Here is a 15,370-nt window from a genome sequence, read left to right as displayed (position 1 = left end):
ATTCCCCACTGTCAATGTCCACTCCACAATCTTGTGGAAAAAGGGTGGCAATGTTCTAACCACTACATCAGATGGATCTTTCTGGGAGTGTCCACCATTGGTGTCAGTGTTCCAAACGTTGAGGTTTGTCTTTTGTTCCGCTTTGGAAGTGTAAACTTGTAAACTTAAAAATATTTACAAACTAAAAGTTGAGAGTTATCAGGAATTTTGAGGGCTCAAAGCCACGTGCTGGAACTCGAACCCAGCTAAACTCAGATTGGGACTCGAACCCACGTGGTAACAATAGGAGGACTCTGGAACACTGAAAGCAGCCGGAGCCTCTAAACAACCTCCGGGTTGCCTCGCTCTGGAAGACACATTAATAGAATGTAAAATATGTCCCCATCTTAATTAAGGCATAGTTATTGTAGGTCTGTGTAACTTGCAACTAAACAATTTCTAGGTGATACAAGTTGGTCTCTACGAGGAATGGAAGAAAGGCAGCATGGTTGGAACCGACTCCTATGTGTAATAAATATTCATGTTATAAAACTTAAAAAATTTTTTCATGTTATATAACTTTAATACATCAATTATTAAGTCTGATGTATCTCACCTAAAACTCTGTGATCTATTTCAGCAGAGCCAATGATGAAAACACCAGCAATCACTAATATGTCAAATCTATTTCTGAAGTGCTTTTCATATAAACTATGCTAGCATGTTTTATATATATATTAGTATAGATTATAGATATATAAAATATAATAGTGATCTACTGTGGGGACTTCCCTGGTGGCGCAATTGGTTAAGAATCTGCCTATGCAGGGGACACGGGTTTGACCCCTGGTCTGGGAAGATCCCACAGGCTGTGGAGCAAATAAGCCCATGTGCCACAACTACTGATCCTGTGCTCTAGAGCCTGTGAGCCACAACTACTGAGCCCACATGACACAACTACTGAAGCCTGTGCGCCTAGAACCTGTGCTCTGCTGAGGCAGGTTAATAACAAAAACAGGGGAGGACAAGACAAACATAGGAAAATGCAAGCCCCAGGAAATAAGTAACTTGTGACCTCTTTCACAAGATCCTGCTAGGGGCAGCGCAAACATCTGGGTCAACGAGATAAGGAAAAACTAACTATGCACTCTGGCTTCTGTACATTGCTTCTGCATAGATAAACATAGCTATAGGCTCCCAAAAGCACAGGAACTGGTCTATAAAAGGAGAAGCTCTCCTTTGGTTCAGGGCTTAGTCTTTGGATGTGAATCCACTGGGCCTGCACTGGTACAATAAACATTGCTTCCTGCATCATAATCCTCGATGTCCTGCCTACCTCTACCAATTCCTCCAACATTTCTGGGGGCTCGTCCGGGATCAGGAGATAGTATGCAGAGATGCTGCTTTCACCTCCCTTGTCTCCGGGGTATGATCCCTGGGACGCTGGGGGTGGTGACATCGCCTGGCACCAGCAGACCAATTGATCTGTAGGGGACTAGCCCTCCTGGCGTGTCGGGGTGAGACTTCTGAGAGCACAACAGAACCTGGAAAGGTGCAGGAACCAGTGCAGGGAGCACTGCCCAACAGACTGGTAAGAACCTGGGTTCATTCTGGTTTAACAGGCCTGTCCTTAAGTGACGGAAGGGGAGCCTGATCACCTCCCAAGAGTCGCCTGAGTAACCTCCAAGACCCTCTCAGGGGGAGAGGAGGAGGCAAAACTGCAACTCTAAGGTTAAAGGATTGGGAGGAGGGCTGGAGCTTGTTGAATGAATGCAAGTAAATGAGATGACCAATTAAGGTCGAAGCGAGTGTTGAGTCCTGATCTGGTTCCATGGCAATCCTCATACGGCTTAGGGTGGGTCTCTTTGGAGAGGTCCTGACATGGGGGTTATTCCATCCCACCAATGCTAAGAGGCGCCTGAAAATTTCCGCAAGGGAAGCGGCCGGAGATGGACAAAGCACATTTCCAAAACCTGATTTTCCTACTCCTACCCTCCCTTGTGTGTGTGCATGTCGTCTGATAGGATGGGAGGAAATGGGTGGCAAGCAAAGTAAACCCACCCCTTTAGAATCCATGATTAAGAACTTTAAAAAGGGATACTCAGGAGACTACGGAGTTAAATTGACCCCTAGAAAACTCCGTACCTTGTGCAAAATAGAGTGGCCATCATTTGGAGTAGGATGGCCCTCGGAGGGCTCCTTGGACAGGGGACTAATCAATAAGATATATATAAAATAGTGACAGGAGACCTGGGATACCCAGACCAATTTGCATATATAGACTTATGGCAGGATGTAGTCCTGATAAAGCCACCCTGGCTTCAGTTATGCCTAGAGGAAAATTGTAAGATCCTGGTGGCACAGGCAATAGCCTCCTCTAGGTGCAAGCCTAAACCAAAAAAACTGATCCTAGCGGGAGAGCCAGAGGAAGTGTCCCCACCATATGTACCCTTATATCCTCCCCTACCTGCTACTGACTCAGCAAGGAATAGTGAGGCCTGTCGCTCATCTGAAGCCTCCTCACCCATTATGCCCCAGACATCAGACTCCAAACCACTTCTTAGGGGGACGTCTCTGAACCCTGGAGAACAGAAGGGAAATGAGAGCAGCCCACCCCTCACTCAGGGCCAACAATCAGCCCTAGAAATGCCATTGAGGGTAACACAGGGACCTCTCTACTATGATCAGGATGTACAGATACAGGGGGGACAGTGTATATTTGTGTATCAGCCCTTCACCACAACAGACCTCCTAAATTGGAAAAACCCTGCCCCCTGTATACAGAAAAGCCCCAAGCTATGATCGATTTGATGCAGTCCATAATTCAAACTCATAAGCCCACTTGGGCAGACTGTCATCAGCTTTTATTGACATTATTTAACACCAAAGAGCGCCATAGAGACACACAAGCTGCCCTGTGGTGGCTAGAGGAACATCCACCAGAAGGCACTCTTAACACCCAGACATATGCCCAATGCTATTTTCCTGAGGAAGACCCCCAGTGGGACCCCAATGAAATCCAAGGCCTTCGAATGCTAGAATGATACCAGGAGGCCCTGTTACGTGGGATGAAAGGAGGGGAAAAGGCTATGAACATGAGTAAGACCACTGAGATGCTCCAGGAGCCTGGGGAAAGCCCGAGCCAATACTATGAGAGACTGTGTGAGGCGTTCCGCCTTTACACACCATTTGATCCTGAAGCCACAGAGAACCAGAGGATGCTTAATGCAGCCTTTGTGAGCCAGGCCCAAGGGGATATCCTACAAAAACTGCAGAAGCTTGAGGGTTTTGCTGGGATGAATATCAGTCAAATTGCTGGAGGTAGCCACCATGGTCTGTATTAATTGAGACCAAGAAGCTAAGCGGGAGGCTGAAAGAAAATTAAAGAGAAAGGCAGATTTACTTGCAGCCGCTCTTACAGAAAGGAAAGGGTGTCCCTGAGGAAAGGACATACAAGGTCAAGGTCGAGGCCGCGGCAGGGGCCTGGAAGTGAGTCTAGCGGAGAAAGCAAACTATCCAAGATCCAGGCTGGGACCAAACCAATGTGCCCATTGCCGTAGGGAAGGACACTGGAAAAATGAATGTCCTCACCAATCAGAGGACCGTCATTCAGGCCATAAAGGAGAGGAAAGGGGGCGAGTAATCCAGAGACGATATCAGCCTGGACGGCAAAGACGTGAGACCTCCTCTGATGACTTTGTGGGTCTGGCTGCCATGGAAGGATATGGGGAAGACTAGGACAGACTGGGCTCCATTTTATTAGGCCCCCAGGAGCCCAGGGTCTGAATGACTGTAGGGGGCCAACCCATGGACATTATGGTGGACACAGGCGCAGAACACTCTGCGGTAACACAATTGGTGGGACCTATTTCGAAAAAACAAACTACCATTGTGGGGGCCACAGGTGGTCAAGCGCACTGTCCCTTTTTGTTACCTGGGCGATGCAGGCTAGGAGGCCATGAGGTGGTTCATGAGTTCCTATATTTTCCTGATTGTCCTGTAGCCCTAATGGGGTGTGACTTGTTAGGAAAATTACAAGCCCAAATAACCTTTAACTCACAAGGATGAGCGGCTTTGACTTTGGGAAAGCCCAAGTCTAGGATATTGGCTCTTATTTTCCCTCGAGAAGAGGAATGGCGCCTCTGTAGTGCCATGAAGGACCCACAAGAAGGACCCGAGCTCCCTTTCCGAATACCTGGGGTATGGGCAGAAGATAATCCCCCTGGTCTAGCTCGAAACGTTCCCCTGGTGTTGATAGAACTAAAACCTGGGGCCAGGCCAATCCGCCAAAGACAGTATTTCATTCCCCACAAGGCTTAGGCTGGAATCCAAAAACATTTGGAGAGGCTCTTAAAGTATAGGATTGTATGGCCTTGTCGGTCAGCATGGAACATGCCTCTCCTGCGTGTACAAAAACCAGGCATGGAGGAATATAGGCCAGTTGAAGCTCTCCAAGCCATAAACCAGGCTACTGTCACCCTGCACCCAGTTGTCCTGAACCCCTACACACTATTAGGACTTATTCCTGCTGAAGCAACATACTTTACTTGTCTAGACCTAAAAGATGCATTCTTTTGTATCCATCTAGCTCCACCGTGTCAGGACATTTTTGCATTCCAATGGGAAAACCCTGTAAATGGAGACAAGGGTCAGCTGACTTGGACTAGGTTGCCACAGGGTTTAAAAACTCCCCGACTATCTTTGGGACGGCCCTAGCAACTGATTTAAGGGCTTATCCGGCCGACCAGCTGGACTGCACCTTGCTCCAATATGTGGATGACCTTTTATTAGCTGGAAAAACCAAAGAAGGATGTATGGAGGGAACCCGGTGCCTCCTTACCCTCTTATGGGAAACAGGCTATAAAGTATCTAAAAGAAAAGCCCAGATCTGCCAGGAAAGCATAAAATACATCAGGTTCCACCTTTCACAGGTGCAACGACAGTTAGGTCCAGAAAGAAAGCAAACCGTTTGCTCAATCCCAGTCCCTACAACCCGGCACCAGGTCCGAGAATTCCTTGGGGCGGCAGCCTTTTGTAGAATTTGGATACCCAACTTCTCTATAATGGCAAAACCCCTATATGAAGCAACAAAAGGCGGGGGAAGGGAACCATTAATATGGGAACAGGCACAACAGGAAGCATTCGAAAAGATCAAAAGAGCCCTCATTAACGCGCCCAGTTTAGGGCTCCCGGATGTCTCAAAACCTTTCTTTCTATATGTCCGTGAATGTACTGGGATCGCGGTAAGAAAGTTAACTCAAATTCTGGGCTCCTGGCACCGTCCTGTAGCATACTTGTCCAAGCAATTGGATACAGTCGCTAGAGGATGGCCCCCCTGTTTGCAAGCATTGGCAGCTACTGCTCTCCTGGTCGCTGAGGCTGACAAGCTCACTATGGGACAAGAATTGACTGTTCGGGTGCCACATGCGGTGCTAACTCTGATGGACGATAAGGGACAATATTGGCTGACCAATGCTCGGATGGTTAGATATCAGGAAGTGTTATGTGAAAACCTGTGTCCATCTAGAAATGGTAAAAACTCTCAACCCAGCTACACTGTCGCCGGTGGGACCAGGTCCGCCAGACCGTGACTGCATTGAAGTCATGGATGAAGGATTCTCTAGCAGACCAGATTTAACAGATCAGCCCCTCAAAGACCCTGATGTAGAATATTTTACTGACGGTAGCAGCTTTGTGAAGGAGGGAGAGCGGTTGGCTGGATACGCGGTGGTGACATTAAATTCCACCATGGAAGCTAGGCCCTTGCCAAAGGGAACTTCTGCCCAAAAGGCAGAGTTGGTTGCATTGATCAGGGCTCTTCAGCTGGCAGCAGGTGTACAAGTAAATATCTGTACTGACTCTAAATATGCCTTCACCACTCTCCATGTGCACGGAGCCCTGTACAAAGAAAAGGGGTTAATCAATTCAGGAGGGAAAGATATAAAATATGGAAGAGAAATTCTTGAACTTCTAGATGCAGTCTGGGCCCCCAAGAAAGTGGCAGTTATGCATTGTCGGGGACATCAGAAGGAAAACACAATAACCGCTAGGGGAAATCAGCGGGCTGATGGAGAGGCAAGACTAGCGGCCTCTAGAGAACTTCAGGAAACTGCAGCCTTACTACTGCTTTACTCCCCTATCCCCTAACAGAGTGGAACCCTCGGCACTCTAAAAATGAGGAAACGTGGCTTAAAACTGAGAAGGGAAAATATCTCCCAAGTGGATGGTGGCAGTTTGAGGATGGCCACATAGCCACCCCAGAAGCCCTTGCCCCGGCCTTTGTCAAATCATATCATCAAGGAACACATGGGGGTCGGACAGCCTCAGAGCGTACTCTGAGCCGACACTTGTGTGTTCCTTGGCTCTCTAGCATCGCTCAGGCAATAAGCAAACAATGTGAACTGTGTGCCAAAAACAACCCACACCAGGGGCCAGGAATGGCTCCCGGGTCACAGAGTGTTGGAAGGACTCCATTGGAGAATATTGTAGTAGATTTCACTGAACTCCCCCGTGTCCAGGGTCATACGTACCTGTTGGTATTTGTGTGCACATTCTCAGGGTGGGGAGAGGCCTTTCCCACCCCTATAGAAAAGGCACGAGAAGTAGCCTGGCTCCTTCTCAGGGAGATCATTCCCTGGTTTGGAATTCCGATTACCACAGGGTCAGACAATGGGCCTGCATTTGTGGCAGAAGTAGTACAGTTAGTTGCCAAAGGATTAAAAATTACTTGGAAATTGCATACGGCCTATCGCCCACAAAGTTCAGGGAACGTAGAGCGAATGACTAGAACTTTAAAGCGACAGCGAAGCAAGTTATGTCAGGAGACTCACTTACATTGGGATCAACTGCTACCTATTGCCCTGCTGAGAATTAGGACAGCACCCACGAAACGGACTGGGTTTTCTCCATTTGAAATTCTTTACGGGCGACCGCCCCCTATAGTTAAGAGCATAAGAGGAGATTTAAAAAAAAAAATAGGAAATATCACTTTAAGGCAACAAATGCAGGCTCTTGGCTCAACCCTAACGGATATACATCACTGGGTTGGGGAAACGACTGCCTGTAAGTCTTAACTACTGACGTCCATTCCTTCAAACCCAGAGATACTGTGTGGGTGAAGGAATGGAATGTCCAGCCTTTGAAGCCCCTCTGGAGGGGACCATTCCCTGTTATTCAGTCCACTCCTACTGCAGTAAAGGTGGCTGAGATGACACCTTGGATTCACCACAGCAGAGTAAAGCCGGCCTCTCCAGACTGGGAGTGCATCCCTGATCCAACGGCCCCGTGTAAACTGACTGTTCGAAAGAAATGAGTTGCGGCGCTTAGAACCCTGGAAGACAACAGCCCTGCCCGAGTCACTCCGGGGGTGACTGATCTACACACAGTGGAAGCCTGAGAAAGGATGCCACAGCAAAAGGACAGATAAGACTATTATTACCTCCCCATGGACTGTAATCCCTTTTTCTTGATTCTAGCTGCACTTTTAGCACTAAATCTAGCTGTGGGATTAGCATCTACTGCTCCTGAAGATTGGACATGGGGGGAGAGGACTTTACTCACACTGTTTTTCCTCGTGCTTATGATTTGCTTGCTTGCGATGCTTGGGATAATTGTTGCAATAGGAAGTACCCAAAACCCCTATTTCCCTATCAAGCTGACCATTAATGTCACTAGATCAGCTACTCCCTTTTCTGTAAAGTTTGATGCTTGCCAAGTCATATCCTGGGGAAATCTAAATGCACAAAAACAACTTTCCCTGGTAGATAAATACCTCTGTCCTGAGATGGATAATAGCATGGGGCCACCCTGTCCGACTTGGAATGACATATGGTGGACCATTCAGTATCAAGGGTGGACAGCCAGCACAAGTCCACTCAGGTGGTGACTTAGGCGGGGATGGGACCGCCTGAAGCCAAAATCACATATTTACAAAGAGACTGCACCTCCTAACTGCCAGCCTTTACAATGTAATCCGATAATCCTTTCTATTAATAACCCTGCTGAAATAAACACCTTCCCTGTAGTAGCCCCTCAGACTTATGGACTGGGAGCTGATGAGTCTGGAAGGGACCCCTGGGGAAAATTCAAAATAGCTTTAGTCAGTGGTCCAGTAGTTAAATCTACTACCATAGCACCTAACCCCCAAAAAAGAGACATCAAAACGCCAGCCTGTAAATAATCCAAAACAAGTAAAGGTGATTGAAGTAAAGGATCTGAGACAGACCATAGAAATTGAAACAGGATATGGGGGGCCAAATGCCTGGATAGAATAGGTAAAATTCTCAGTGTTGGCCCGAAACAAAATCGACTGTTACGCATGTGCTGCAGGGCGACCACAGGCACAGGTAGTCCTGTTCCCTCTTGGATGGGACAATGATCCTTCTGGATTTGGTTGCATGATGGCACTCTATCAAGACAAAAAGGCCTGGGGAAATGAGACATGTAGGAGTTTGGCCCTGCTCTACCTGGCAATCCACGAGTTAGACCCGAGGGTAACACCCTCTTTCTCGGTGGGAAAGGTGAACTACTCTTTGTGTCTCTCTAGACGGGGAGAAAAGTTCACTACTCCTGTGGGAGATCTGTCAGACTGCGTAAAGCCAAGAGACATGTCGCACGAACCGGGAGCCAATTACTCTAACTTAAACATTACTCAGGCCAATGTCTGGTGGTACTGGGGAAACCGGACTCTCTTAGACAGATTGCCCACCGGATGGACGGGAATATGTGCCTTGGTTCAATTGGCTACACCATTCATCCTGGCATTCCGTCCCCCTACAAGGGCCAAAAGATCCACACCGGGATCTTTCAACCCAGATGTATGTCTAGACTCAATAGGAGTGCGCCGCGGGAGTCCCCAACAAGTTCAAGGCCAGAGATAAGATAGCAGCAGGATTTGAGTCGTTCCTTTTCTGGTGGGTGACAATTAACAAAAATGTAGATTGGATAAACTATATTTACTACAACCAGCAAAGATGTATTAATTACACTAGAGAGGCCCTAGAAGGGGTGGCTAGCCAGTTAGACGCCACTAGCCGCATGACCTGGGAAAATAGAATTGCCTTAGATATGCTGTTAGCAGAAAAAGGGGGAGTGTGTGTCAGGCTGGGAGGGAACTGCTGTATCTTTATCCCCAATAACACCCCCCCCCCCCCCCGGACGGCACCATAATTAAGGCCCTCAAGGGATTATCATCATTGGCAAACAAACTGGCTAGAAATTCAGGAATTAAAAACCTGTTACTGGCTGGCTGGAAGAATGGTTCTCAACTTCAGGTGGTTACAAGTCTCTAATAATAAGTGTGCTCACAATATTGGGAATTCTCCTGTTACTTCCCTGTTTTGTCTCCTTAATTACACGGATAATTTCAAACTTCATTGAAAATTTAGTCGAGAGAAAAATGGCCACCCATGCAATGATGCTATGGAAATATCAACCAGTAAGTCAAAATGAAAATGATGCTATTGGACCTTAAGTCAGATCCAAACATCAAAGGGGGGAATGAGGCAGGTTAATAACAAAAACAGGGAAGGACAAGGCAAACATAGGAAAATGCAAGCCCCAGGGAATAAATAACCTATGGCCTCTTTCACAAGATCCTGCCAGGGGCAGCACAAACATCTGGGTCAATGAGATAAGGAAAAACTAACGTATGCACTCTGGCTTCTGTACATTGCTTCTGCATAGATAAACATAGCTATAGGCTCCCAAAAGCACGGGAACTGGTCTATGAAAGTAGAAGCTCTCCTTTGGTTCGGGGTTCAGTCTTTGAATGTGACTCCACTGGGCCTGCGTTGGTACAATAAATATTGCTTCCTGCATCATAAGCCTCGGTATCCTGCATACCTCTACCGATTCCTCCAACACCGCAACAAGAAAAGCCACCGCAGGGAGAAGCCTGCGCACCACAAGGAAGAGTAGCCCCCACTCTCCATAACTAGAGAAAGCCCACACACAGCAACGAAGACCCAACGCAGCCAAAAATAAATAAAATAAATGAAATTTAAAAAAAAATAGTGATCTACTCTGAATACATAGTATTTCTTTTCTTATCATGTGATAAGGAGTTTATTAGTTTTCTAATCCTAATGTAACAAAGTGCCACAAACTTAGTGGCTTAAAGCAACACAAATTTATTATCTTATAGTTCTAGAAGTCATTCCAGAGTTCTCGATTCCTTTAAAGACTCTAGGGAAGAAAACATTCCCTTACCTTTCCCAGCTTGCGTTCCTTGAGGAGGCTGCCTACATTACTTGTGTAAGGATAAATATAAATTAAATATAAGGAAGTTTTTAAATTTATTTTTTTGGCCTTGGCGCGGCACGTGGGATCTTAGTTCCCTGACCAGGGATCGAACTGGCGACCCCTGCAGTGGAAGTGCAGAGTCTTAACCACTGGACCACCAGGGAAGTCCCAGGGGTTTTTTTGTTTTGTTTTGTTTTGTTTTTTATAAATTGTGGTTTTATTTATTTATTTATTTATTACTTTATTTATTGGCTGTGTTGGGTCTTTGTTGCTGCACACGGGCTTTCTCTAGTTGCTGCGAGCAGGGGCTACTCTTCATTATGGTGCGCGGGCTCCTCATTTTGGTGGTCTTCTCTTGCTGCAGAGCACAGGCTCTAGGCAGGTGGGCTTCAGTAGTTGCAGCACATGGGCCCAATAGTTGTGGCTCATGGGCTCTAGAGTGCAGGCTCAGTAGTTGTGGTGCATGGGCTTAGTTGCTCCGTGACATGTGGGATCTTCCTGGACCAGGGATCAAACGCATGTCCCCTGCATTGGCAGGCAGATTCTTAACCACTGTGCCACCAGGGAAGTCCCCCAGGTTTTTTAAAAGGGACTTAATTTTACCTGGTGAAAATAAAAGACTCCCCCCCCACTCATTCTTCTTAGAGCATTTCCTTTAGAAAATGTGTAATTATATGTTCTTTCTCTGTCTCTTCTAAATGCGTATAAATCTTTTTAAAAGCTCACTAAGCCTCTTGCCAGCTTTCCAGCCCAGGAATGTCTTCCTCAGGGACCTGGGAGCCAACTCTTTGAAATATCATCACCAAGAACGATGGCGCCCCATCTCCCAGCTCCTGTGGGAAGGTACGAGCCTAACTCCAAGTAGCAAAACTACCTCCTCTCATAAAGATACAGAAGGTTTTATTTTTCCTTTGGATAAAGCCAATTAGTTGATACAGACGGTCACTCCAATTATCAGTCGAATTTAGGATGAACTGTGTGTCACAAAGTCTGCAAACCAAATGCACCTGTGATATCATTGAAAGTTCTGGGACCGTGTCATTTTCTTTCTTCTAAAATATTTCACCCCTGAAAAGAATTAAATGTCCTTTTTTATCAAATGTCTGTCTTAAGAGGTGCTAGCAAGCCCTCTTACTTGAGGACCAGTTATTTATCTTGGGAACATGTCTGTAATAGGTTGTATCTGCCTGGCTGTATACAAAGGATGTGGCCAGGCCGAGTCAGCAGAAACAGCAGAAGTCATCACTGCTAGGAGGATGGTGACATAATGTATGGAACAAGGAGTACTTACTATTACTGGCTTGGGAATGGGATTTTCCTAGATTGCAGCCTGGCTGAAATGGTGAGATGTTAGCCCAAGCAGCTTCCTCACTCCACCAAGGCTCATAAGCAGCTGCAGCTGGGTGACATGCCTGACAGCTGAGCAGATATCCCCATGGACCTGGGCAGGCCTAGTTTGTGTCTCTTTTCCCTGTGTCCCTTCTGGTTTATCATTTGTCTAAGATTTTTATTTTGTAAGAAAATATTATTTTCAATCACCGCATTGGAATAAGCCAGGAGGAGTTTGGTAGGCCTCCACTGTGTTCATCCGATTCTGCCATGATCTCTCCTGCTGATGTGTGAGACACGTGTGCAGTGAAAGGAACTCTCACCTAGACATGCTTAAGTCTGAAAGATGACCCCAGTAGCCATCTCTATTTTCTCTACTCTTTCCAAAAACAGCAGCTTAACTAACACCTCCCTTTCAAGAACAGCATTCAGGACACTTGCTAAAAGTATAGTGAGCTGGGACACGAGGACCTGGGGACAGTCTATTCCTACTTGTCTCAGATGGTGAAAGAAGTACTTCAAGCTGCTGCCTCTGCTGGAGACTTGAGTACCAGCCAGATGCACAGTGACAAAGAGCAGTCTGATGGCTTTTGCTACAGTGGTTTTTAAATTATACAACTATTTATTTGGCAACGATTTTTGCATTTCACAAGGAAGTTTTTGATGACAAAGAGCTCAAATAAATGAAAGCCAAGATTTAATAGAAAACTAACCATTGAATTTCAGTTTCTCCAGTAAGTTGATGAATCTGTAACTTGCACAAAATGTGTATAAGAATTTACATACGACTGTGGGCTCTGTGGTGATGTCAGTGATCCTCCCACACCCCCTAAAAAAGAGAGAAATCCACTGAGAATGCATCAGTGTCCACTTCAAAAGTAAGTATTTTAAGAAGATTGCATCCTAGAATGGCAGTTCAACAGGTGCAGCTACAGGACGTGCATTTACAGAGCACACTGTGAAAATCAAATGACTGCCCTTTTAAGTTTGCTTATTTATCATTCAAAATTTGCTGCTAATCATCAGATTTTAGAAAAGTTTGAGCCTTTGAAAAACTACTTTGTAAATCACACTGTCTCCACTCACTTTCATAAATGAGTTACTTTAAATTTTGGTTGCGTTTTGTTAAAAATGAATTAGAACTCAATTAAAATATTCAAAGAATGGAGCACCAAAAACTTCAGTCTTTGAAGTTTCAGCAGATCACAATTATCATTAAGCCCGAGAAACCTGTCAATTCCCCTGCCCCATCACCCATTTGTTGAAGAGATGCTCTGTGTTCTGTGTTGCCTCCCAGAGTCCGCAGTGGCTGCAGCCCCGGTTGCCTGCTCAGTGAGGTACCCAGTCCCTTCTCCCTTCCCTGCTCCCCTACGAATGGGGGATTCCTGCCATCACCTCCCCAATAACTTACTTGTACTAGACTGCTTGTCCCTGGATCTGCTTCTGGTGGGACCCAATCTAAGGCTAGATCACAGGACAGCCTTCATATAATGGGGGTGGGGATGGGGCTATTTTCCCTTCATATGCTGGGGGTGGGGGGTGCCTCATGGAACTTGGGATCCGTGTCTACCTTGTGTGGGAAGTCAGATTTCTCCATCTGGAACCCCAACCTAGCCCCAGATCATCCTGAAGTTTGGCATGATTTAGCCAAGTGTTTGCTGCCAAATTAGATGCCTTGTTCCTACTAGCAGCTTCTGCTCTAGCAAGTCCATCAACACTTGCTGAAACTTGGGACATTTCCATATGAACGTGTTACCCGGCCACTCAGTTTTAGTTTATTAGCTTCAAGAAACATTCTCTTTTTTAAAATAATATGCACAGATTATACATATGGTATATACTAAATTGTATAAATATGTAACACTCTGTTTATTAGAGGAAAATAACTTTATGCTTAACCATTTGGAGATTACAAATAAGTGAATATCCAATTCCAGTGAAACAAGCAAAGCAGTTAAGTCCTCACATGTGAGGCTATAGACTTGGTCTCGAGGAACCAGTGATTGAAAGAACTGAACACTGAAAGGCAGGGCATCCAGGCTTGCAAATAAGGAACTTGTTGCATCTCTCTGCATCTGCAGTGTCTTTGTTAATCACACAAAGTGTGATTTTACATTCTAATTACAAGTGCCATCAGCCTTTGTACAAATTTGAGCAGAGCGAGTCACAATCATAATCATGTTATGACGTGGGATTCTAATCTTTTCACAAATTAACATTTTGAATATTATTTAATTGCAGTGGTTGATTTAAAAACATACACACAAGGCCAAAAACCAAGACCCGACAAATACTTTGGTCGAAAACAGAATATTTCAGGAAACCCAGTGTGCATGCTATATTTTATGGTCAGTATTTTTATTTAAATATTTGATATTGGTTAATTCTGTTTTTTTCTTAGTAAATTTTAGTGAATTGCAATGTTCAACGTGACGATAGTTTGTCTTTACTATGAAGAATTTTAAACATACACAAAATTGTGGGGGATTCTCTTATTTTTTTACCTAGTTTCAGTAACTATCAGCATTTGCCTTTCTTTTTTCGTTTATACCTAATCCTCACTTACCCTCTCCTCCACTTTCTTTTTTGCTAGGGGTGGGTCAGAAGTTTTAAAATCAAATCTCAGCCATCATATTATTTCACCCACAAATCTGCACTGTTTATTATCTGTATCTAACAAATTATGACTTTTTAAATTGACCACAATGCTATTATCACACCTAACAATTTAGCAATAATTCCGTAATTAACGTGGTAATTCATTACTGATTGTTGTTGATATTCAGTCATTCAAATTGGCATTGTAGGAAAGAACTCCGCTGGTGGTTTGTTATTTTGAAAACACAGATTGTCACAGGATTTTGCTTCTGTTTCAAATTCACCAGCTAATCTTTTCTGCAAATTCAGTGAATTTGGTGGGGGGGCAGGGGGGCGGTGGGAGGGGAGGACAACAGAGAACTGCTTCTCTATTTAGAATTGTTTAAGGTGAAGTTACATAAAAAGAAAGTTTTTCCTATCCCTGATCTTAAATACAATGTTTAAGCTCCATTTTGTAGATTCTCAAACAATATTAGGATTCTGCACACAGTTTCTGGAATATGTTTGTGCTGTGTTTATTGAGGTGAGCATAAGAGGACCTCAGGGGTATCTGGGGTTTCAGGAAGAAAATGATGTATTTGCATGCAGTATCAATTTTATTCAGATGTCTTGTGGAATAAAATCTCATATTTTTAAACAGAAACAAGAGCTTTTAAAGAAATACTATTCTTCTTTATTTGGGCTGCTTTACCAGATCTGACAGTTCAGGCTCATCTTTTCCTCCCCTGCTAAAGGGGAGGGGATGCTTTGCTGGACGAGCTTGTTAAGAATACTGAGTTAAGGGATTAAGAAAATGCAACCCACCCTACTGAGGGATATGTTTATTAGCCAAAGCATTTCAACATGCTTTCAGATGAAAAACCTGCCTTTGATTATACAATCCAGATTTCAGCCTGCAAAACTCAGGGCAAAATCCTTACTAGCACATTTAGTCATGCCACGACCAAAGTCTTTATTATGTTAACAAAAATAATTACAAAATCCAACACCCGCATTCAATAAGCATAAAAAGTACTTTTATGGATTTTTTTCTTTTTTTTTTTTTGGTGCAGTGAGTCGCAGCTTTCAAGTATTTCAGAATTTGTCACTTCTGCTTGCTGTTCACAATACCTGATAGGTATGACTTTGCAATTATCCACAAGATAAAGGCAAAGGGAAAACCAAGGGAGGGTCAAATAGCGCACTTTCTAAACAGTGAAGAGGCTTAGGCCATTACTCATCA

The sequence above is a fragment of the Hippopotamus amphibius genome, chromosome 13 (genome assembly GCF_030028045.1).
Source record: "Hippopotamus amphibius kiboko isolate mHipAmp2 chromosome 13, mHipAmp2.hap2, whole genome shotgun sequence".
NCBI lineage: Eukaryota > Metazoa > Chordata > Mammalia > Artiodactyla > Hippopotamidae > Hippopotamus > Hippopotamus amphibius.
The sequence above is the reverse complement of the archived record's forward strand: the minus strand, read 5'-3'. Positions refer to the sequence as shown.